This window comes from Henckelia pumila, chromosome 2, assembly GCF_033568475.1.
Source record: "Henckelia pumila isolate YLH828 chromosome 2, ASM3356847v2, whole genome shotgun sequence".
Classification (NCBI taxonomy): Eukaryota; Viridiplantae; Streptophyta; class Magnoliopsida; order Lamiales; family Gesneriaceae; genus Henckelia; species Henckelia pumila.
The window spans coordinates 95,102,669-95,130,553 of record NC_133121.1 but is presented as its reverse complement, the minus strand read 5'-3'; the positions used below and the strand labels follow the sequence as shown (position 1 = coordinate 95,130,553).

General features: G+C 29.9%; 1 long non-coding RNA gene across 1 annotated transcript; it reads right to left on the bottom strand.

Annotated features, from left to right (window-relative positions):
• Positions 1–6,108: 6,108 nt before the first annotated feature.
• Positions 6,109–24,856, bottom strand: LOC140884542 (uncharacterized). Its single transcript, XR_012150662.1, has 3 exons — positions 24,634–24,856; positions 24,246–24,291; positions 6,109–6,278 (listed from the first exon to the last, which is right to left on the bottom strand). It is a non-coding gene; the product is annotated as an uncharacterized lncRNA (long non-coding RNA).
• Between the last annotated feature and the right edge of the window lie 3,029 nt (positions 24,857–27,885).

Genomic DNA, 27,885 nt, shown 5'->3' with positions numbered 1-27,885 from the left:
TTTTGTTCAATTTGCAAACCCAGGCAATACTTGGTTTTTCCAAGATCCTTAATTTCGAATTCTTCTTTCAAGTACATCATAACTTATTGAATTTCCTTATTCGTTCCAATGATGTTTAAATCATCAACATATACAACAATAATTACACATCCGGATGTTGTTTTCTTGATGTAAACACAAGGGAATATTGGATCATTTACATATCCCTTTTTCATCAAGTGCTCACTTAGCCGATTATACCACATTCGGCCGGATTGATTAAACCCATATAATGATCTTTGCAATTTCACAGAATAAAATTCTCTGGGTTTTGAATTTTGTGCTTCAAACATCTTAAATCCTTCAGGGATTTTCATGTATATATCACTGTCAAGTGATCCGTATAAGTAAGCTGTAACAACATCCATAAGACACATTTCCAAATTTTCAGCCACTGCCAAACTAATTAAATATCGAAACGTAATTGCATCCATAACAGGAAAATACGTTTCTTCATAATCAATTTCATGCCTTTGAGAAAAACCTTGTGCAACAAGTCTAGCTTTATATCTGACTATTTCATTTTTCTCATTTCGCTTTCGAATAAAAACCCATTTGTATCCAACAGGTTTTACACCTTCAGGTGTGAGGACTATAGGTCCAAAAATATTGCGTTTATTTAGCGAATCCAATTCAACTTGGATGACATGTTTCCATTTTGTCCAATCATGCCGAGTTTTACATTCACCAAAAGATTTTGGTTCATGATCCTCATTTTCATTTATGATGTCACATGCCACATTATAAGAAAATATCTCATCAATATCTTCTATATCTTTTCGGTTCCATATTTTTTCAGTATTAATATAATTGATAGAGATTTCACGATTCTCGTCAGTTTGTGGTTCTGATAGAACATTTTCATTATTAGGTGTTTCTTCTGAAACACCATTTTCTATTTTATGATCATCGTGTTTCTCTATGCCTTTTCTTTTCCGAGGATTTTTATCCTTGGAACCGACTGTCCTTCCACGCTTCAAGCATTTTATAACATCATGCGTGTCTTCAATTTGTTTCTTTGGAATTTCAATTCGAGCAGGGGCATTTACAGCAGGTATATATGATTTTGTTACTCCTTTTGTGTTTGCAAATGCATCTGGCATTTGATTTGCAATTTTTTGCAAGTGCACAATTTGCTGTACATCATTCTCACATTGTTTGGTCCTTGGATCCAAATGTAACAATGATGGTACTTACCATGTGATTTCTTTTTCGATGTGTTTCTTTTCTCCCCCTAACATTGGGAAGATTTCTTCATTAAAATGACAATCAGCAAAACGTGTTGTAAACAAATCGCCTGTTTGAGGCTCAAGATATCGAATGATTGATGGGCTATCATAACCGATATAAATACCGATTTTTCTTTGAGGATTCATTTTTTTATCGTTGAGGTGGTGCAATAGGCACATACACCATACATCCAAAAATTCTCAGATGAAAAATATTTGGTTCTTTACCAAATGCAAGCTGCAATGGGGAGAATTTATGATATGCACTTGGTCTAATGCGAATTAATGTCGCAGCATGTAAAATTGCATGTCCCCATATAAAAATAGGGAGTTTTGTTCTCATAATCATTGGTTTAGCAATTAGTTGTAGATGTTTAATCAATGATTCAGCTAATTCATTCTGTGTATGAACATGAGCAACATGATGTTCAACAGTAATTTCCATTGACATACAATAGTAATTGAAAGTTTGGGAAGTAAATTCTCCAGCATTATCAAGTCTTATTTTCTTGATTGTATAATCGAAAAATTGATTCCGCAATTTTATTATTTGAGCCATTAATCTTGCAAATGCCACATTTTGAGTTGACAATAAACATACATGTGACCATCTACTAGAGGCATCGATCAATACCATAAAATATCGAAATGATCCACATGGTGGATGAATTGGCCCACAAATATCACCCTGAATACGTTCAAAAAATATGGGTGATTCATTTTGGATTTTAGCTGGCGATGATCATATAATAAGTTTTCCAAGAGAACATGCTTTACATTGAAACTTATTATTCTGAAAGATCTTCTGGTCTTTCAATGGATGACCATGTGTATTTTCAATAATTCTTCGCATCATTATTGAACCAGGATGTCCCAATCGATCATGCCAATTTGTTAATATTGAAGAACTATTAACCACCATATTTGATTCGATTGACCTTATATGTGTATAATGCAATCCAATAGGGAGCATTGATAATTTTTCAACCACATATTTCTTTCCTGATTTATATGTGGTAAGACACATATATTTTTGATTTCCATCAGTTATCGTCTCAGTATCATACCCACGAGAATATATGTCATTAAAACTCAACAAATTTCTTTTTGATTGTGGTGAATATAAAGCATCATTTATCAAAAATTTTGTACCATTAGGTAACAAAAAATGTGTTTTTCCACAACCTTCAATCAAGTCTACAGGACCTGATATTGTATTCACCATTGTTTTTGTTGGTTTTAATTCCAAGAAATATCTTTTATCTCGGAGAATGGTGTGCATTGTGCCACTATCGGGTATGCAAACTTCCATGGGTTTATCTTTGCTCATAGCATTTTCCATTCTTCAAAAAAAATGCAATAAAGAAAATCAAGGATAATATATATATGCAAAATATAGCATGTTACATACTAGTCCCACCAATATATTAATCAATGTTCTCGAAATCATTTGAAAAATCGGCAGCATTGAAATAAGTTGAACCACTTAAATGGTTACTGTTTTCAACAAAATTGGTTTTTTTTTCTTTCCCATTTTATCGATACTTTATAGAGCTTACATAAGTGCTCAGGGGTACGTGACCAATGTCTTGGAGTGCCACATCTATAACAAGCACTCTCATATCTTTTTGAGTGATTTTTATTTTCACTCATATTTTCATGATTTCTTTTTGGTGGGTGGTTCGTGACGTTTTTTGAGATGAGTTATTGAAGTAACTATCTCGATTATTTTCATATCCACAGCCGTGACCACGACCGCGATCATTTCTATGTCCACGTTCATAACCACATCCTCGACCTCGACCTCGACCAAAATCTAGTTTATGCCTTTGATTTTGGTTTTCATTTTTACTTACGACATTTGCTTTTGGAAACGCCATAGATACAGTAGGTTCGGGATTGATGATTTTTCATTAACAATTCTTTGTTCTTTTCTAGTGATATCGAGAGCAACAAATTTAAACTTTGCTAAATTTGACATGGTGGTACTAGAAAAATAACAATGCATTTCATTAGTTAATTTCCATTAATATGACAATACAAAATAATGGATAAACGACGAATATAAGTATGTTTAAAAAAAGATAAAAAGTGCGCGGTGGATAATCGCCGGTGAGTACAAGACTCGTGAGCATGATGATCATAGTCATTATGAAAAATATCCTTATAAATGCCATCATCTTCATCTTCGAAAAAAACGAGGAGAAATAATTTAGAAAAAGAGTGAGTTTTGGTGTGATTAAAAATGAGTTTGAGTGAACATATTTATATGCAAAAAACTAGCCGTTTTGTTACCGTTTGTGACCGTTGAGGGTAAGAAAAAATCGAATATGTGTTAAATAAAAATTCGTGATAATCATGTTATGCATATAATGATAATCATAATTAAATAATTATGTATATCATATCACTTTATTATAAGGTCGGTGTCGTAGACATCCTTTTATATAATATTGTGAGATTATAAGAATATGGTTAGTATATAAATACACAATAATATATATTATATCACGTTATTATAAGGTCAGTGTCATAGACAATCTTTTATATAATAACATGAAATTATATATTAATACAGTTAGTATATATACATAATAAATATATATCATATCACGTTATTATAAGGTCATAGACAACCTTTTATATAATAACATGAAACTATATATTAATATAGTTAGTATATATACATATAATAAATATATATCATATCACGTTATTATAAGGTCGGTGTCATAGACAACCTTTTATATAATAACATGAAATTATATATTAATATATATACATAAAAAATATATAAACAATAAAATAAATAAACTTACTTGTTGAATATTTTTGTCTTCTCTTTGTGTTTTGGAACGTCGAAAATTATAGAAAACTTTCGAGCGATCGTGCTGATAACGTGTTGTGAAAAAGTAAAAATTTATGGTAAAAAGTAAAAAATTCCAAAACTCAAAATATATCAAACTCTACACTTTATAATATTTTTCTCTCAACTCAATTGTGTTTTTCTATACAAATGGAGAGACCTATTTATAGATCTCATTTGAAGATTAGTCCAAAAATTAAAACATCATCATCTACATCATCACACACTAATTTTTAATATTTTACAACTCAATATTCAATATCAATATTCAATATTCAATAATAATAATATATTTTTCAACATATATAACTATAACTAATATTTAAATATATTTATATAGTTATTTAGTTTTCAAAAACTACGATAATATATATTTTTTCTATTTATATAAATTTTTTAGGTTTTTATAATTTAAATATATTATTAATTATATTATATTATATAACCGACCGTCCGGTTAAAATGGTACAATCAGTTGGATCGTTTTTTAAGTTAGATTGGTTTGATCACCAGTTCGATTATAATAACATTGTTTAAATGAAAAAGAACTAAAAACCAAAACATAACTATATTTACAGGACCAAAACCCAAAATTGAATACATACATGACCAAATCACAAAACAAACAAACTTACAAGACTATTTTGGCTATTATCCCAATAAATAATCAATATTTTATTAACACATAATTCAAATAACAAAATTTAAATCGATTAAACTTAAAATAATAATCATAATATTTATTTAATTTAATTTAATGCATGCGATTTAGTAAATTAGATTTTAGGTACTACAATATATATATTGGAGAGATTAAAATAATAATTTCAGCTCATTTTAGGGAAGGAATCGATTCAACAATCGAAATTATTGTACGAGATAAACGAATAAATGACTATGAAGATTCTATTCTTGGGGTAATTACAGGTAACCTCTGTTATTCAAAATTTAAATTTTACTTATATCAGCAATTCTCAGTATCTATACAAGATAAAAATATTAACAGAGTCTTAACACTAGATTATAATTTTAAAAGAAAATATCTAATGAGGCTAGGAAATGCACAAATCAACATACATTATACTGTTGGATTAGCACTATCAAACAGTGTGCATTCGCACAGTTCGCAATGAATGTACACTGTTCGCAATCTAAAAAAATGATCGAGATTCTAACGATCTTTCAGGACGTCACAAGGGAATTGAAAAAATTGCTAGAAATGAAGATATACTCGAAAAAATTGAAACAATGAACCAAAATATTTTAAAAATTAAACAGGCTATTATTAATGAATCAATTTCATCATAACTATTTTAAATGACATCCATAATTAAATAAGAGAAAGATATAGAAGAATTAAAGAATATGCTTAATAAGATTAGTCTAGCAATACAAGAATTGGAGAAAAATCTCAAGGAATACATCGACTTAGCCACAACTAGATTAATAATAGAACAAAAAAAATATAGTAAATAAATATTAAGCTACCTTAAAGAAGTTCTTTCAAAGGAAAAAAGAAAAAGAAATTAAACTAGAAGAAAAACCACCATTCAAAATTGAATTATGGTATAGAAACCCTCTCATTTATGAAAAAACTGAGTATGAAGATGTTCAATGAAACATACCAGTCTGATTATGAACAAATATGAATAAATTCAGAAGAACTGTATCTTTCAAATCAAGTATCAGAACAATACAGAGATATGAAGATCTTAGAATCAAATCAGAATCAGAATCGATTTCAGAATCAGAAGATGATTTTAGACCACAATTAACATTACGAACAAATGTAGGGAAAAACGAAGAATTCGAATATAACAAATTTCAATACGTTAGAACATATAAAGATGTTAGAGATATCCTTAGAGATTAAAAAACATCAGGATTTGTAAAACAAAATATCTTAGATTTAGGATGTTCAACAGCTAAAGCAAAAAAATCAAGAATAGATCATTGGGCAACCATCAACACAAATTCAATTAACCCCATTGTTGGATAAAAGTGAGAACGTCCAAGTATTAACACATGATATGATAAAAATGACATTGGTAGGAGCATTAAAAACTTGAGCTGAAAACCTAGTGATTACCAATCTACCACAAGGTATGACAAGACATCGATATTTTGAATTATTTGTTGATGCCCTGCACCAAGAATTTTTAGGAGTATCAAATAATGATGTCAATTTAGTAGCTAAAAACATAGAGCAAAATGGAGCAATTTTCATTCTAGAGAATATCAAAGTATGCAATTTATGCTATTTAAAAGAATTATCTGTGATTATGAAAACAAACTATTATCAGTTAATAGACGTTGATACAAAAGAGCATTACAAATTAAGTATCTTTAATAAGATACTCAATATACCAATAACCAGTAAAGAAGAATTCTTGGCTAATCCCTATGCCAAAACGTTAGGAGAAGATATTAAATTTATCAAAGATATAATAATAACGAAGAAATGTCATGAGGTGACACTAAATAAAAGGATCTACAAATCCTACAAACAAAACAATAGGCTTTTCTGTGACAAAATGTAATTCACAGTGTGTTAAAAGGAAGCACGTAGACTGCCTATATCTGCAATAGTGCATTTGACCGTTTTGAGATGCGTCCAGTACTTCATTGAACGTGTGACAAGGTCAACGTATGGTTCAGGAAAATCAACTGTGGTCGGATTATGCATGTAGAAAATATGAAGAATGAGCGAGAAAATCCAACGAACATCGTGTTGTCAAATATGATATACGATCGCAAACTGCTCAGGTTGCGACCGGAGGAAGGCCAAGTCGCGTCCAACACATACAAGTGATGATAATATCAACTACAAATTGTTCATGTGGTAAATGAACAATTTTCGGTATCCCGGGTTCTCATGATATTTGTACCGCTAAATGACATTCGTTAGATCCCACAATACTTGTGCAGCCATGGTACAATATATCTAAGTACCTCGCAACATATTAAGGAAGATTTGAACCTTTTGCAGATGAGCGATATTGGGATCGGCCTACATTTAAGTTGCAACATAACCCGGTTAGACGTGAAAGAAGAAGAGCAGGTAGGGATACAACGACTCGACTGAAAAATAAGATGGACAGACGGTAGCGAGAGAGAGATAACAACGAAGACCGAATAGGTAGAAACTTCGGAAATTATAATTTGTCGCTTTCATATTTTCTGATGAAATATATTTTTGCATTAAATATATATTTATATATATTGTATTTCGAGAACATCGGATGAAAGTGGCATGTGGATGAGGACAAAAAGTCTACAACAAAAAGATGCTTCTAAATAACATATGAGTTTGGTAGTTTTGGTTAAATAATGTATAAATTTGAATAAGATATGTATTTGATATTGTTGGTTGAAACGTGTTTATGTATTTTTTATAATAATTATTACTAATCAAATTGCATAGAATAAAATATAACATATCTTTAAATGTCAATACACGAATATATTAACTCTAAACCGATAAATAAATATATGAATCAAATTACAAAACAACAAAATATATCACGGTTGTTCTTGACAATTACAATTATGCAGATGACCACCGGTTCCACAAGCAGGTGGTCTACATCTTCGTTGTCCTCTACGCACTACAAGAACATCAAGAGTTTCTTCACTCCTCTCTTGTTGCTCATCTGAAAAACCAAAAAATATTACATGTGAAAAAACGTTTCTCTCAGGAGCCAAATTATTACATTGACCAGGTTACTGCAGTTAACATTAAGAAGATCTGTAAAACTTTGAATATTTTTTTCCAAAATGGAGTCCGATAACCGGCATCAACATAGATCCATATGGTCCTGCACTGTACAATCCACCGGATGGTCCTGCACTGTACAACCCACTAGATGGCCTTGCAGTATACAATCCACCGGATTGTCTGGTATTTTCAAATCCATCGGATGACCACGTATTATTGTACCACCAGATGGTCCTGCAGCATAAAGCCCATCGGATGGTCTGGGATTTTCAAATCCACCATGTGGCCGAGGAGGAACAAACCCGAATGATAACTGATGTGATCAGAAGATTGCGTACTAAAATTTTGTGAAAAATTATTTTGTCCGCTAACATCTAAATTTTGCGGATATGGCTGGAAACCAAACCCAGATACTGTAGACGATATAATGCGTACAGTAATGCGTTCAAACCATGGAAAATAATCATCATCATTCTGTCTAGATCTTCCATGTCGTTCGCCTCGAGCAACATTATTCAATTTGTTATTCCAATAATTAATAGCATTTTGGTGATGTTCCCTCCAATCTGTGTTGCGATGACCGATTTTACTAATGTTGTGTAGGTCATCGTAGTCAATTGAAGGTCTTGGAATAGATTGTCGTATTTTGAATTGTCTCATCACTCCGTTTGGACGATGCATCTCCACAATTTCAAAACATATTAGAGGACAAACACATCGCCAGATTCTATTATCGTATGCATCAATGATCACTTTAACATCTTGATTTTTTTGTTGTAAACTATCCAGTTAAACTGCATAATAAAAATATAAATCAATTTTTTTAATTAATACATGTAAATTAATTAAATTGTTGTAAAGTTTCAATAAACCAATAACACACCTCGTCATTAGTCATACGATCAAAGCTATCTCTTATAATTCTAACAGCGTGTGTTGTTGAATGAGTTTAACAAAACACATTTAACCACCTACAAAAAAATATTATTATAATTATGAGAAAATAAAGTTGTAATTTATATAATGATACTAATTTTTAAATATTACCGTGCACCATAAGAATCAAATGAAATATTTTCATCTTTTGTATTTGAGGCACAGTAAGAGATAAGTCATTCAAATCAGGATTAACAAATTTAATCTTGTTCCATGCCCATATCTATCATTAATATCAAATAAAATTAGAAAATTATTAAAATGTGATATTAGATCATCAAAATTTTATATCTGCAGGATATATAAAGGCCCAATTATTATAGTTTTTCCTATACGTGTGGCATTGCATAACTCACGATATAAGAACACCAAAACTGCACTTCCCCAACTGTAAGATCTGATGCGATTAATATCCCGGAGTAATTGCAAAAAATAATTTTAACAGATCCTCCATGATAATCTGGAAGCATGATTCCTCCGATAATTATTAATAATACACAACGAGTATATTTTATGACATCTGTCTCTGAATTATTATTATCGATAGGTGCAGCCGTGCAATGTTCATATAAAGCGGTCATCGACAAGTGACCACATTGAAATGTGATGCGAATGACGTAAATTCCAACAAATTCAAACATATATGTCGTCACTCTTCAACTTTATGTGAAGCATCTATATCAGTTACTGGTTCATCATCAATAGGCAGACCCCAAATAATGGAAATATCATGTAAAGTGATGGTTGCTTCATCACATCTAAAATGAAACGTGTGTGTTTCACGTCGCCATCATTCAACAAGAACAGTAAACAAATGATTATCATAAATTCGAGACCCACACAGCAAAACACTATATATCACCATGTAATTTAAATATGCTATCACACGACTGTGCAAACAATTTTCATTATATAAATCCCAAATCAAATTATCTAATCGTTTGGCTCTAATTATCTTATCAATACTTTCTGTAGAAATTGTTGACGAAATATGTGTTGCTTGTAAATATAGAACACTGGGATCTTCTGGCCCTCGATTTGTTGCATCATGACAAAATTAATTACCATAATTGATCAAAAAATAGCTAACAATATGAAATCACGTAGTCTAATAATATGATAAGCAAAAAATAGTGATATTTATATATATATATATATATATCGGTTTTTTTTAATAAAATATATAAATATACGATATTGTTAGTGATTGATTTAGTACAAAAATTTAACAGATATGAATATCTCTAAAATGAATAATGATACTGTTCAAAACAGTATGATTGAAAAATATGATATTTCAGATAATTTAGAATTATTAAATAAATGGACTATTCCTAAGGTAGAACCTAAATTAGTTTATAAATTAGGAACTTTTGAACGATTAGGTTTAAAACAAGTAGTTAAAACTACTGAAGAATTTATTCCTCTTTATAGACATGAAATGATAATTGGTTTGTTAAACAAAAAAGATATTTTACCTTTCTAAAAAATTCATAAGTTTTTACATATTAGTTTAGTACAATTTGCTTTTAAACATTAGAAAGACTATCAGAAAGATTTTTAACAGCTTTAAGAGATGGTAGAAATTTGAACTGAAAACAATCCTTTATGGAAATTATTCAGTTTAGTCTGGCTCACGGACCAGTATATTTTGATGTTAATCCTAATATTTCTTTATCTTTACCTGATATAAATATTCTTAATGCTTTAACATTAAATGTTAAAACTCATAATTGTAATTATATTCCTGAAACAGAAGTTATATGTATCTGTTATAGAATATATTTTAACATTTATTTACTTTAAATCGAGTAGATAAAGATTTGAATAAAACAATTCTTATAGAAACTAATTTTAATAGATCTAAGATCACTACTCGTAGATCTATTAAATGAGAATAAATTATATTTCCTGAAAATTGAATAATTAAACAAGCTGTTCCTAGAAATCCTATTATAAATAGTGATTTACAAAATATAATTCAAAATAATAAAAGATATGTAGAAATACAGTTTCATAATGAACAAAGAAGATTATTGTCATCTTCTGCTAGATCTCTTTCTAAAACTAGATCTATGTATTCACATATTTAACCTTTAGATCATATGATAGATATACTTCAATCATCTAAAGCATATACTTCTCAAATAAAAGAAGATAGTGGATCTCAATCTTCTAAAAAGAATGTAGTTGATGAATTAATTATCAACAAGAATAATATTTTTCATGATATTCATAATGTTCAAAACATTAGAGAAACTGATACGATATCCGAAATGAATTTTATATGATTTTTATGGATAGTACACCAAAAATTGATTTTTCTAAAGGATCTTTTGCTAGACAAAAGAGAATTTTATATTCCAAAATGAAATTTTTTCAGAAATTGGTATTTTCAAAGTTTTTCTGAAAAATAATATAATATGATAAGATATGAATTCTATTCTTTCTGTGAAAAACATAATAAATTGATTCTTTTTATCTCTTGATTTATTAGAGCTTACTTAATTGATTATATCAATGTTGTTAATGAAAGAATTTATAAACTTTCTTCTGGATCTATACCAAAATCTTTATATCCTCCTCAGCAATCTTTTCAAAATTGAAAATATTAATAAAATTTTAAATTTACTTCTTTTTCTAAGTTGTTTGATAATGATACTTTACATGTTACTGTTAAACATATTAACCAAATTTTGAAAAAATAAAATTACACTAATTTATATTTAACTATTTTAGTAGAAGAATTTATAGAATAAAAATTAAAAAATTTCTTCTCCTAAAAAATTACACTAGCAGTACTAACATGTAAAGTATCGTTGTCAAACAACTTAGAAACAGAAGTAAAATTTAAAATTTTATTATTCTTTTCAATTTGAAAAGAATGTTGAGGAGAATATAAAGATTTTTGTATAGAACTAGAAGAAAGTTTATAATTTTTTTCAATAACATTGATATAATTAATTAAATAAGTTTTAATAAACCAATAAACAAAAGGAATCAATTTATTATGTTTTTCACAGAAAAAATAAAATTTATATCATATTATATTATATTTTTTTTCAGAAAAACTTTGGAAATATCAATTTTTGAAAAGATTTCATTTTGGAAGATAAAATTCAAAATTAATCTTTTGTCTAGAAAAAATCCTTTAGAAAAATCAATTTTAGGTGTATTATCCATAAAAATCATATAAAATTCATTTATGATATCGTATTAGTTTCTCTAATGTTTTGAATATTATGAATACCATGAACAATGTTGATAATTAATTCATCAACTACATCCTCTTTAGAAGACTGAGATCTACTATCTTATCTTATTTGATAAGTAGATGCTCTAGATGATTGATGTATATCAATCATGTAATCTAAAGGTGAAATATGAGAATACATAGATCTAGTTATAGAAAGAGATCTAGCAGAAGATGGCAATAATCTTTTTTGTTTATTATAAAACCGTATTTCTACAGATCCTTCATTATTTTGAATTATAATTTGTAAATCACTATTTATAATAGGATTTCTAGGAACAACTATCCAATTTCAGGAAATATAATTTATTCTCATTTTATAGATATACGAGTAGTGATCTTAGATCTACTAAAATTAGTTTCTATAAGAATTGTTTCATTCAAATCTTTATCTACTCTTTTACACATAGGATTTAAAGTAAATAAAGGTTTAAAATATATTCTATAACAGATACATATAACTTTTGTTTCAGGAATATAATTACAACGATGAGTTTTAACATTTAATGTTAAAGCATCAAGAATATTTATATCAGATAAAGAAAAATCAGGATAAACATCAAAATATATTGATCCGTGAGCCAGACTAGACTGAATAATTTCCATACGGGATTGTTTCCAGTTCAAGTATCTACCATCTCTTAAAACTGCTAAATAGCTTTCTGGTAGTCCTTCTAACTAAACTAATTTGTAAAAACTTATGAGTTTTCTGTAAAGGTAAAATATCTTTTTTTGTAACAAGTCAATTACCATTTCATGTCTATGAATAGGAATAGATTCTTCAGTAGTTTTAACTACTTGTTTAAACCTAATCGTTCAAAAGTTCCTAATTTATAAACCAATTTAGGTTCTACCTTAGGAATAATCCATTTATTCAATAATTCTAAATTATCTGCAATATCATATTTTTCAATCATATTGTTTTGAACATTATCATTATTCATTTTAAAAATATTCATATCTATTAAACTTTTGTACTAAATCAATCACTAACAATATCGTAAATTTATATATTTTATTTATTAAAAAAACCGATATATATATATATATTTAAATATCACTATTTTTCTTATCATATTATTAGACTACGTGATTTCATATAGTTAGTTTATTTTTTGATCAATTATGGTAATTAATTTTGTCAGGATGGCAACAAATCGAGGGCCAGAATATCCCAGTGTGCTATATTTACAAGAAACACATATTTTGTCAACAATTTCTACAGAAAGTATTGATAAGATAATTAGAGTCAAACGATCAGATAATTTGATTTGGGATTTATATAATGAAAATTGTTTGCACAGTCGTGAGATAACATATTTAAATTACATAGAGATATATGGTGTTTTGCTGTGTGGATCTCGAATTTATGATAATCATTTAATTACTGCTCTTATTGAATGATGGCGACGTGAAACATACGTTTCATTTTAGATATGGTGAAGCAACCATCACTTTACATGATATTTTCATTATTTGGGGTCTGCCTATTGATAATGAGCCAATAACTGGTATAGATGCTTCACACAAAGTTGAAGAGTGGCAACATATATGTTTGAATTTGTTGAAATTTACGTCACTGGCATCACATTTCAAAAGTGGTCACATGTCGACGATCGCTTTATATGAACACTCCACGGCTGCACCTATAGATGATAATAGTCCAAAGACAGATGTCATAAAATATACTCGTTGTGTAGTATTAATAATTATCGGATGAATCATGCTTCCAGATTATCAAGGAGGATTTGTTAAGACTTATTTTTTTGCAACTACTCCGGGATATTAATCGCATCAGATCTTACAATTGGGAAAGTGCAGTTTTGGCGTTCTTATATCGTGAGTTATGCAATGTAACACGTATAGAAAAGGCTATAATAACTGGGCCTTTATATATCCTGCAGGTATAAAAAATTTTATGATCTAATATCACATTTTAATAATTTTATAATTTTATTTAATATTAATGATAGATATGGGCATGGAGCAAGATTAAATTTGTTAACCTTGATCTGAATGACTTATCTCTTACTGTGCCTCAAATACAGAAGATGAAAATATTCCATTTGATTCTTATGGTGCACGGTAATATTTAAAAATTAGTATCATTATATAAATTACAACTTCATTTTCTCATAATTATTATAATATTTTTTTGTAGGTGATTAAATGTGTTTCATTAAACTCATTCACCAACACACGCTGTTAGAATTATAAGAGATAGCTTTGATCGTATGACTAATGACGATGTGTGTTATTGGTTTATTGAAACTTTACAACAATTTAATTAATTTACATTTATTAATTAAAAAAATTGATTTATATTTTTATTATGCAGTTTAACTGGATAGTTTACAACAACAAAAATCAAGATGTTAAAGTGATCATTGATGCATAAGATAATAGAATCTGGCGATGTGTTTGTCCTCTAACATGTTTTGAAATTGTGGAGATGCATCGTCCAAACGGAGTGATGAAACAATTCAAAATGAGTCAATCTATTCCAAGACCTTCAATTGACTACGATGACCTACACAGCATTAGTAAAATCGGTCACCGCAACACAGATTGGAGGGAACATCACCAAAATGCTATTAATTATTGAAATAACAAATTGAATAATGTTGCTTGAGGCGAACGACATGAAAGATCTAGGCAAACTGATGATGATTATTTTCCATGGTTTGAACGCATTACTGTACGCATTATACCGCCTACAGTATCTGAGTTTGGTTTCCATCCATATCCGCAAAATTTAGATGTTAGCGGACAAAATAATCTTCCACAAAATTTTAGTACGCAATCTTCTGATTCACATCGGTTATCATTCGGGTTTGTTTCTCCTCGGCCACATGGTGGATTTGAAAATCCCAGACCATCCGATGGACTTTATGCTGCAGGACCATCTGGTGGGTTGTACAATGCATGGTCATCCGATGGATTTGAAAATACCAGACAATCCGGTGGATTGTATACTGCAAGGTCATCCAGTGGGTTGTATAATTCTGGACCATCCGGTGGGTTGTACAGTGCAGGACCATCTGGATCATATGTTGATGTCGGTTATCAGACTCCATTTTGGAAAAATATCCAAAGTTTTACAGATCTTCTTAATGTTAACTGCAGCAACCTGGTCAACATAATACTTTGGCTCCTGAGAGAAACTTTTTTTCACCTGTAATATTTTCTGATTATTCAGATAAGCAATAAGAGAGGAGTGAAGAAACTGTTGATGTTCTTATAGTGCGTAGAGGACAACGAAGACGTAGACCACCTGCTTGTGGAACCGGTGGTCATCTGCATAATTGTAATTGTCAAGAACAACCGTGATATATTTTGTTGTTTTGTAATTTGATTCATATATTTATTTATCAGTTTAGAGTTAATATATTCGTGTATTGACATTTAAAGATATGTTATCTCTTATTCTATGCAATTTGATTAGTAATAATTATTATAAAAAATACATAAACACGTTCCAACCAACAATATCAAATACATATCTTATTCAAATTTATACATTATTTAACCAAAGCTACCAAACTCATATGTTATTTAGAAACATTTTTTTGTTGTAGACTTTTTGTCCTCATCCACATGCCACTTTCATCCGATGTTTTCGAAATATAATATATATATATAAATATATATTTAATGCAAAAATATATTTCATAAAAAAATATGAAAGCGACAAATTATAATTTTCAAAGTTTGTACATATTCAGTCTTCGTAGTTGTCTCTCTCTCGCTACTGGTCTGTCCATCTCATTTTTCAGTCGAGTCGTTGTATCCCTACCTGCTCTTCTTCTTTCACGTCTAACCGGGTTATGTTGCAACTTAAATGTAGGCCGATCCCAATATCGCTCATCTGCAAGAGGTTCAAATCTTCTTTAATATGTTGCGAGATACTTAGATATATTGTACCATGGCTGCACAAGTATTGTGTGATCTAACGAATATCATTTAACGGTACAAATAGCATGAGAACACGGGATACCGAAAATTGTTCATTTACCACATGAACAATTTGTAGTTGATATTCTCATCACTTGTATGTGTTGGACGTGACTTGGCCTTCCTCCGGTCGCAACCTGAGCAGTTTGCGATCGTATATCATATTTGACAACACGATGTTCGTTGGATTTTCTCGCTCATTTTTCATATTTTCGACATGCATAATCCGACCACAATTGATTTTTCTGAACCAAACGTTGACCTTGTCACAAGTTCAATGAAGTACTGGACGCATCTCAAAAGGGTCAAATGCACTATTGCAAATATAGGCAGTCTACGAGCTCCCTTTAACACATTGTTTAAGCACTCGAACATGATGGCCGTCATCACTCCACAACGCCAACCTTCATCATGGCCATACTCCATTTTTCTTTCAATATTCCAGGCAAATATCTGTGCCAAAATGTTTTTGTTCTTGATTGCCTCAATTGTTGCATCAAATTTATAAATCTGATGTTGTCTTCCTACTTCCCAACATAAATCTTTCAAATGCACGTCTTTGAACCTGGTATTAAAATTTGAGCACACGTGCCTCAAACAAAAACAATGCCCACCTTGTGGAGGTTTGAAATTGGGCAGATCTTCAACTGTTCGCACAATTCTCTTATGTCTATTAGAAATTAGGCACACACCATTTTCACCACTTGCGACATGTCGGCCAACATTCTCCAAAAATCATTTCCAGGAATTAGATGTTTTTTCATCCATAATTGCGAAAGCCAGCGGTAGCACTTGATTGTTCGCATCCAGAGTGACAGCTTTCAACATTTTATGTTTGTACTTTGTGTTCAAATGTGTACCGTCGACACTAATGATTTTTCGACAATTTCGAAATCCATCAATACACGGCTTGAACGCCCAAAAACAATAGTTCAATGTTTTTATTTCTTCATTGTTTCTAAGATGCTTCCAGTCAAAAATTGTTCCAGTATTGTATTTGCAAAGAGCGCGCATATATTTTGATAGCAATTGCACAGAGCTCTCCCATGTTCCATAAACAATTTTCACTGCGCGTTTCAAACTCCGCCACGCCTTCGTATACGAGATTTGATATCCATATTTATCTTTCACTCTCTATAATATATTTAATCTCGTATAAAACATCAAATCGTACAATGCCCAATAGCGTATTTGCAACCATATCGTTATTCAAATTGTGATGGTCTATGCCGACGTTGGTATATATACATGTATGAGGTCCATCATATCTGGTTATTTTCCAATAACCTGTTTCTCTTTGAAAGAAGCTTGAAGACCCCAATGACATCTGACGGTAGAAGAATCATTTTTGCATTGTATTTTCCACAAAATGTGTGTGCTCTCAACAACACGATACTCACGTCTGGATACTCTGACCGAATAATCTTTCACAGATGCAATCAGATCTTTCTAATCCTTGAAACCCATGTTTACACATAGTTCTCCTCTTTCCTCATTATATTATCTTGTTCGTATGTCATGAGATACGCCAATAAAATCAGGAATCTCTTCTCCAAAATATGTATTGAAAAAAATGATATATCAGAAGTGGTAGAAAGGAATGGAACAACTTGCCTCTGTAAAGTTTGACGAGGTGGTGAACGAGATGGCGTTCTCTCATCAGTATTTGCATGAATATTCACATGTTCATCATCATTCACATTTTCCACATCGTCATCGTCATCTTCCTCAGACTCCCCATATGACATCTCTGGCTCCGTATCGATTCTCTGAACATCTTCGTTTTCACTCCTAGGATCATCAACACGTGGCGCAAAATTTGGATTTTCTGAATTCCAATTTGTTGCACCAGCATTTTGTTCCCAACCACATGTCGTTTGTGGCCAATTTGCAGGATCAGGTTCGGATGTGCCAGCGATATATTGTTCTCACGATCCACTTTCAAGATACAGATACATGTAGTTCATTCCTTCATTGACTTGTAAAATATTTGATTCTTGGTCGTCATGACCAACATGATGGTCAATTTGGTTTGCTTCGACGTACAAATGCAATATACGTATATTGGGAGATTGCATCATAAACTCCAGTGCGTTATCATCGACAAGATTCATTTGAATTCCATGTCAAGATGAATTTATGAAGGAATATTTCGTTGACAATTTGAGAGTAAAATGCATTGGATCAATCATCAATGTTTGATGCACAACTTCAACCAACTCAAACAGAGTAATGGATCGTAATACTCGCATCGGTCTAGTATAAGGGATACTATACATAACCGATCCATTATCCACAAAAATATAACCACCAAAATATAAAAGTATATCAATGTTTTCCATTATCGATATGAATTTTCGGATATAAAAATGAAAAACAGAAAAAGAAAAAGATTAAAGGAAGAAAGGTTTGTTGAATGATATTCCTGAATGAGATTTGTATATATATATATATATTAGATATATGTACGCGTGCATTTAATTTGCGCGTAAATACCGTGTTTTCCGCGTCAATAAAACTAACACTTCTTTTGAACGCACAATGAAAAAATAACGACTACGCTAGGGGTGGGGTGGCAGCGGACGTTGCCATGTGCTCGATTATTTTAATCGAGCGTCCGCTGTTTCAAACGGCGTTTTACCAAAATTCTGAAATTTCTTCCATTCCACATTATTTTTGAAAATAAATTTTTTTTAAAATTAAAAATAAAAAAAACCCATTATTAATCTAGTTGTGGCTAAGTCGATGTATTCCTTGAGACTTTTCTCCAATTCTTGTATTGCTATATATATTAATCTTATTAAACCTATTTTTTAATTCTTCTATATCTTTCTCTAATTTAATTATGTATGTCATTAAAATAGTTATGATGAAGTTGATTCATTAACAATAGCCTGATTAGTTTTAAGAATATTTTGGTTCATTATTTCAATTTTCTCGAGTATATCTTCATCATTTCTAGCAAATGATAATAATCTTCTAGGTAATGAATGTTTCGTTATTTGGTGATCATCCGAACTCCATGTTTTATGAGAATTTATTTCTTCAATGAATACTTTTTTGGGTGTTTCGACCATTTGTGATGTCCTGAAAGATCGTTGGAATCTCGATCATTTCTTTAGATTGCGAACTGTGTGAATGCACACTGTTTGATAATGTTAATCTAACAACATAATGTATGTTGATTGGTGCATTTTCTGATCTCATTAAATTTTTTCTTTTAAAATGATATTCGAGTGTTAAGACTCTATTAATATCTTTATCTTGCATAGATATTGAGAATTGTGAATATAAGTAAAATTTAAGTTTTAAATAACAGAGATTACCTGTAATTATTCCTAATATGAAATTTTCATAGTTATTTATTTGTTTGCCTCGTACAGTAATTTCGATTGGTGAATCAATTTCTTCCCTAAAATAAAATGAACTATTATTTCAATCCCTCCAATATAGATATATTTTAATTTATTTTTTCTGATTCTTTTGTTTGTCTCATAATTGATTCTACTTTTGTTGCTATTAATAGAAGTATTTCATTTTTATGTTCAAGATTTATTCGTAAGGATTTTTCTTTTGTTTTTAAAAAATAAAATATATGATTATTTCTTGGATTTAATGTTTGAGATATTTTAGTAAAAATACCTTGACTGATTAGCAATTGTTGCGAAGAACTGTCATTTTTGAATTTCTTAATTTCTAAGAACTTATGTTAGTTGAATGTGATATTTAAATCGTATTTTTTATTATTCTCAATCTCTTCTATTTCTAGATCTGTCATTAGTAAATGAGGGAAGACCTTTTCTTTTCAAGATCTATACGTTTTTGTTCAATATCTGCTATATCTGAAATTATTATATCGTTTTCTTCGGGAATCGAAGAGTGGTTTAGTGCTCTTATATCAGTATTTAGCAGTTCTTTAGTCATATCTATCCTGAAACTGATGTTCTTAGTTGCCAAGTTTATAATTTGATCGTACTGATGTACATCCTTTATTCATCCAATACTTTTATTCTTGGATCTTATTTTTAGATTTTATATACATTCGTGTTTCTTTGAATCCTTCTCCTAAAGGTGATTTGGACGCCATAGTAGCTCTAATCCTAGTCTTGTTTCTTAATTATTCTGGCTCTAATACCAGGTTGCGAAAATCATTATCTTAATCATCTATATCTTGTAAACTATCTTCACCATATTTCTCAATTAGTTTACATTCTAAAATAAATATTTGTTGATTTATTATATTATATTCTTTGTAGATCTGAATGCATATTGAATCTGTGTTTAACAAAGTTTTACTTTTATCTCTTAATTTTCGAAGCTGATTATTTAAAATGCATATTTCCTGTTTGATAGTCATACCAGGCATAACTAGGTTTTTCTTGGACAAATTTTAAATTAAGGGCAACAGGAGGTTCAGGAATGTTACCTTGTTTGATTAATCATGGATTCTGAGTAAAGGTAAAATCCTTGCTTTTCTTAACGATCACTTGTTCAAACGGTATTTGCTTTTCGGATCACCAAATTTACTCTGATCATGAATTTTCAATCGTTGGTTTCCAACCTTCTTCATTCTTAAGCCCTCCTTGTTTAGTTAATTGTCATAAGGCTTAATTTGTTTTCTGATTTTATGTTTCCTAGTTTCTGATAATCTTCATACGTTTTGTATGAATCAGAACATAAAAAACTTAAGAAGAAAGAGGGAGACTGCAACTTCACTTGTTCATTTACAACACAAACATCTTCTTTTATAGGCATGGAGAAATGCGTACAAAAATAAGAACGAAAAAGGAGGGACCACCCTTAACACTGCATAATTGAAGACAACTCATTTTAGGTTTGAGGGGACGCCTTTACACGTGGTGTGGTCCATGATTATATATTTTACATTGTATCGCTGTCTAAATCGCTAGTGGCTTCGAACCACTTTTTTGTTGTTTTTTCATCCTTGAGCTTTTTCTGTCTTTATTGATAGGCAATGTCCACATTTGTGAGTGGAAATCGTTGTTCCTATTTTTGTACATAGTATTTGTTGAGTCTCTTTTGTCATGTCGACTCTTGATTCATATATTGAAGCTTCAAATTATGCTAAAATTGTTAGATCTTTCTTTTGAATGAGCTCCTTGTGTTATGTGGTTAATAAAATTTTACTAGATGCAAAACTTATTTTAACCTTTGAATTTTCATCAATTTTTCATGTTTTCGAGAGCATGTCAATTAATGTTTTTATTCTTATCTCCGAAAGTGTTAAGATATATGTCACTGGTTTATCTTCATTTGATCCTTCGAATAAGAACTTTTCTTTATTCCTTCGACATTGGATGTATATCATTGATTGATAAAATTTGTCACTATCCCAATCTAGAAGAGTTGAATGAATGCAAATTTTTGAAAAAAAAAAAAAAACAAATTTCACATAAAAATTCAAGACTGAGTTTTTTTAAACATTAAACTATTTGAGAACCAAAACATCTGCAGGATTTTGGTTACAGATTTGTGACACACAAAATATATCTAGAGCAAGAACATTACAAGGATCACCAGTACATGAAGTTGCAAGATTTTTCTCAAACGGATTATTAAGTAGATTAGAAGTCAGTCCAAACAACCAAAAAATATAACTATATTTCTCTATCAACTGAGAAATAGTAGTATCCAATTCAAGAAAGCAGTTTTCAAGGACGATCCAATATTAACATTAAACATTCATTCAATACTTCCAGATTGAGATAGTGACAAATTTTACCAGTCAATGATATATATCCAATGTCGGAGGAATAAAGAAAAGTTCTTATTCGAAAGATCAAATGAAGATAAACCAGTGACGGACATTTCAACACTCTCAGAGATAAGAATAAAAACATTAATTGACATGATCTCGAAAACAGGAAAAATTGACGAATATTCAAAGGTTAAAATAAATTTTGAATCTAGTAAAATTTTATTAACCACAGGACACAAGGAGCTCATTCAAAAGAAAAATCTAACAATGTTAGCACAATTTGAAGCTCTAATCTATGAATCAAGAGTCGACATGATAAAAAAGACTCAACAAATGCTATGTAAAAAACTAGGAACAACGATTTCCATTCACAAATATGGACATTGCATATCAATAAAGACAGAAGAATCAGCTGTCAAGGACGAAAAACCAATAAAAAAAGTAGTCCGAAACCACTAGCGATTCAGACAGCGATACAATATAAAATATATAATCGTGGACCATACCACGTGTAAAGGCATCCTCTCAAACCTTATTTGAGTTGTCTTCAATTATGTAGTGTTAAGGGTGGTCCCTCATTTTTCGTTTTTATCTTTGTACGCGTTTTTCCACACCTATAAATGGAGATGTTTGTGGTGTAAATGAACAAGTGAAGTTCGAATCTCCCTATTTCTTCTTAAGTTTTTTATGCTCTAATTCATACAAGACATATGAAGATTATCAGAAACTAAGAAACATAAAATTAGAAAACAAATTAAACCTTATGACAATTAACTAAATAAGCAGGGCTTGAAGAAGAAGGCTAGAAGCCAACGATTGAAAATTCATGGTCAGAGTAAATCTGAAGATCTGAAAAGCAAGTTCCGTTTGAACAAGTGATCGTTAAAGGAAAGCAAAGATTTGGCCACTACTCAGAATCCAGGATTAATCAATCAAAGTGACCTTCCTGAAGAATGAATTCGAATATAACAAAGACCATTACTTTGGAACACATAAAGATGTTAGAGATATCCTTAGAAAATCCAAAACATCAGGATTTGTAAAACAAAATATTTTAGATTTAGGATGTTCAACAGCTAAAGAAAGAAAATCAAGAATAGATTATTGGGCAAATGAACAATCAGTACAAATTCAATCAACCTCATTATTGGATAAAAGTGAGAACGTCCAAGTATTAACTCATGGGATGATAAAAATTACATTGGTAGGAGCACTAAGAACTTGGGTTGAAAACTTAGTAATTACCAATCTACCACAAGGAATGACAGGACATCGATTTGAACTATTCGTTGATGCCTTGTACCAAAAATTTTTAGGAGTATCAAATAATGATGCTAATTTAGTAGCTAAAAACATAGAGCAAAATAGAGCAATTTTTATTCTGGATAATATCAAATTATGCAATTTATGTTATCTAAAAGAATTTATATGTGATTATGAAACAAAATATTATCAGTTAATAGACGCGGATAAAAATGAACAATAAATTAAGTATCTTTAATAAGATATCTAATATACTAATAAATAGTAAAGATGAATTCTTAACTAGTCTCTATGCCAAAACTTTAGGAGCAGCTATTAAATATATCAAAGATATAATAACAAAAAAATGTCACGACGGGACACTAAATAAAAAGATCTTCAAATCTTACAAACAAAACAATAAACTTTACTGTGACAAAATGGAATTCACAGTAAAAGAGTATGGCTGTAAAACAAACATGTCACACAAACATCTAAAATTACACAAACAAATCAAAACTAATAAACCTCATAAATCATTTAATAAAAAATTTATTCCTTATAAGAAAAGGAAATTCAAAAATAATTTTTTCATAAAACTTTATAAAAAGAAAATTATATAAAAAGTTTGAAGACAAAAAATCATCTTGTCCAATGGGTAAAGTAAAGAATTGTACATGTTGGTTGTGTAATGAAGAATGACATTATGCAAATGAATGTCCAAAACGAAACGAAAAGAAACATAAAGTTAAACTTCTGAAAGAATTATATACTATTGGATTCTATCCAGTTGAAACAATCGAATTTTCATCATATAATGAAAATATTTATTATTTTGATGAATCCAGTGAATATTCAACATTTGATTATTCAAGAACAAACATTGATTCAAACTAATCAAAGGGCAATTTTTCCTTTAAATTATCATATTTAAGGAATACCATTTATCAAATTAAAAATTCAAAAGATCTTTGACCATAAAAGATTTTTGGATGTAGCTTATTTTTGCAAATTATCCATATATATACCCTATAAAAAAAAATTCAAAGGGAAAAAAAATTGAGTCGGTAATTAAACGTTCGCATACAACAGAGATTGAAAAGTGTGACTAACAGAGGATAAATAATCTAATCACAATCAAAGATATAAATCTGAAAAGAGGGGTAAAAGCCTTAGAATTGACCCAGAAAAGTTTAGGAGTCAATCAACCCCTAACAATAAATACTACAATACATACACACAGAAAAAATTTGACAAAACCGAAACAGAAACAAGAGAAAAGAACTAACTCAGTGGGCGCTTTCCAATGCCAAGAAGAGGGAAGACCGATCGAAGCTGCAAGAAATGAGAAGACGGTTAAACACGACGAAGATACAGTCCACAAATTGATACTAATACTCTACCAAACTAAGATTCTTTAAGCTAATTCAAAAAAAGAAAATAAATGTTAGGTCAAGCAAGGGCAAAAGAAGAAAAGGACAAGGAAAAAAACAAAAAAAAATAAAAAAAACAGATGAGAATAAAATTAAACCCAAAATCGAAGCTTTCCAATCCTAAGAGAAGGGAACAAACACACACAAAAGAAAGTAGATAAACCAAGGACGGCAGATGTCGGAGAACCAAAAACACAGAAACAGAAAAAAAAAGAAAAAAAAAAAAAAAAAAAAAAAAACTAACCTGAGATCAAAGCTTTCCAATCCAAGAACACGCGGAGAAATGGAATCCCAATGAATTACATTACAATGAAGCGAAGGCGGAATTCTTTTGACCTGCAACCGGGCGGGGGCGGAAACTATATATCCAAGTGGATTTAGCGATGTGAACTAATGAAATGGGTTATTTATAACAAAAGCCCATCTCTCTTTAGATGAACCATATTATTGCTATGTAAATGATCCAACTTTTGTAGGTCACATTTGGGACGCTAGGCTACAAAGTAACCAATGCATTTTATCCACAATTACCACAAGAACACCATCCATGTTATCCAAAAGAATATATATATGGACTTGTTATATTATCACGGGAAAGCAAAAGCATTTGCTTCGGTACTCAACTTTTCCAAGAAAAGAATATTATTTCCATGCTTTCTTGTTAACTCAATCTTAGCAACTTGCTTGTTATAACATTAGATCAAATAAAATTTTGAATTAAAAATTAATACATCATCATATAAATATTTATAAAAAAAATTCGCATTAATATGAATAAAATAATTTTTCTAAAATTAAAAAGTAATTATGATATCCTATCAAATTTCAAGTTTTTTTACGATAAACTAGTAATTTGATTAACACTGAATAAGATCTTTCATTACAAGGTTTACCAACCAAATAGGAAAATTCTCCTACACCCAAACAAATAGTGAAGGAGATGAAATAACATAAAAAGCAAGTGAGTGTGCAAGCTCATTCCCCGATCGATAGACGCTTAATCCTTTCTCCAATATCCATTAATTTTCAAACTTCAAGTTTTAAATCGAAAATTCTATATCATCATATATAATACTCATGAAAATTTTCAATATGTATACGAATACAAAAAAAAAATTGAAAATAAAAAATAGTGCTAACATTGTATCAAATTTTAAATTTTGAACCAAAAAATGAAATTGGCACATTACATATATAATTCATGAAAATTTTCACATATATATGAATAGAAAAAAATTAACTGAAATTTAAAATTAGTGATAACATATTATCAAATTTTAAATTTTGAACCAAAAATTAGTATATCATCATATATAAAATTTATGAAAATTTTCACATACATGTGGACACAAAAAATAAATAAAATAAAAAATTCATTATATTGTCCGATCAAATTTCAAACTTTGAACTGAAAATTAGTGTATCATCATATATAGAATTAAATTGTTTATCATTAATTGTATAAAACAAAATTCCGTGCATCGCACCAGTGAGATACTAGTATATATAAAAACAGAGTTTTTACTAAATTTAGTAAAATCCCGCCAAAACTAAATTCCTAAAAATGCCAATTTTTTAGATAAAAATGGAAATAAAATTTGTTCAAAGAAAAGTTATGCTAATTTAATTAGTAAATCAATCACTTTTTATATATCATTCCGTAATACTTCTCAAATTATTAAATCAATTATTTCATATTTCCATCGTCGAAATTATTGCCGAAATTAAAATATTTATTTAACATGATATAATGGAAGTTGTGGCCAAAAAGGAAAATAAGATATCTTTAAAGACAACTATATTTATTCAATTAATGAAATCAATTACTTCAGATTTGGATTGCCAAAATTATTGTGAAAATTTGAATATTTAAAAATCATTGTAATTTGCTCCGCTCTTAAAATCATCATTTAATGTTTTTTTAAAAAAATCACGATAATATATATATATATATATATATATATATATATATATATATATATATATATATATATATCAATATACATATTTTTTTACACGAATTTAGATTTTATTTTATTATTATTTATATTTTCACCGAATGAAAGACATAATCTTATTGTCATACACACGACACTTATTAACATATTTAGGTTCCACTTTATATTAGAGTATGTCCACAAACATATTTTTTAAAATAATTTAGATTTAGATTTTTAGTTTTTTTAAAAAAAAAAAAAAGAGAAAGAGAGAATAGTTTATATTTTATTTGATTAGCATTTGTATTTATTTGATTAGCATTTATATTTCCATCGAATGAACACAATTATAATATTATTTCTGCACATGCACACATATTAATTAGAAAATGCAGTAACGCTCTTGTCAATTAGCCGAAATTATTTTAAGAAATTATATCAAATATTTATTAATTTCTCTATCAAATTGGCTCCTTCAAAAATTAATGTTTTTCCTTCATTTATTCCTCTTTCATTGGATATTTCCACTGATAGTATAGGTCTTCTCAATACATCCCCATTTAATATTTATCATGTGTTTTTAATTCCATTTCTAAAATCTTAAAATCAATGCTCTTTGTCTACGGGGGGACATGAATCACGTAGAAGAACAAGGGAACCCCCCGCAATATTGAAAATCAACATCTGACCATGCTTCAGGTTTTTTTATGTACTTCAGTCTTCATGTTTTCTTCTTTCACCGTAAATCATTTTAACATTTGTTTTATAACAAGCAAATTTATGTTTTTATTAGAACTTACGAAAATCAACATCCGCGTGCAATCTTTTTACCATTTAAGTTTTATATATAAGGTCATTCTCTGAAGTCACATAATGTCTTTAAATTTATGTTTTTATTAGAACTTACGAATATAGAGGTGTTTATTGTTCTTCTAATGTATATCAATAATGTTTATGTTTGTTTATGTTGAAGTGTGCTTCTATCAGATTGAATAAGAATAGAGAAGAGATCAAATCAAAGAGTAGAGTTCAGATGAGCTCAGTGATCAGATGAGTTCATGGTTAGATCGAATACTGGGATCATATCGAAGTTGATGCTCAGATGAGTTCTTCGGATGAGTTCATAAAGACGATTGCTCGGGTACTGGAACTTGGATAAAATTCAGATGAATTGTCCGAGAAGCTATAAGCTTGAAGGTAGATCAAAGCAGATTGAAGTACAATAGCAGATCAGACTGATGTGGGAAGGCTTATCAGGTTGGATCATGTTGACTTTATAATTAGGCCGTAAGTTGTTTGACCTAAAGTCCAGGATGAAAGTCGATGTAATTCTCTATATAAGCAGATGGAAGCTGGCTGTAACCAATATAACAAAAAAATCAAAATTTTCAAACTCCAAAAAATATTCAAGAGAGAAGAAAATAAAGATTTCAGAGGAGAGAACTGTGGCGCAGATTGTGACGGAAAGAATTCAAGGATTCAATCTTGAATTTAGTATGTATCTAGCATTAGAGTTTATCTTGGTCTGTTTCTGTAATAAGCTCTGGGTTTTGAGCTTG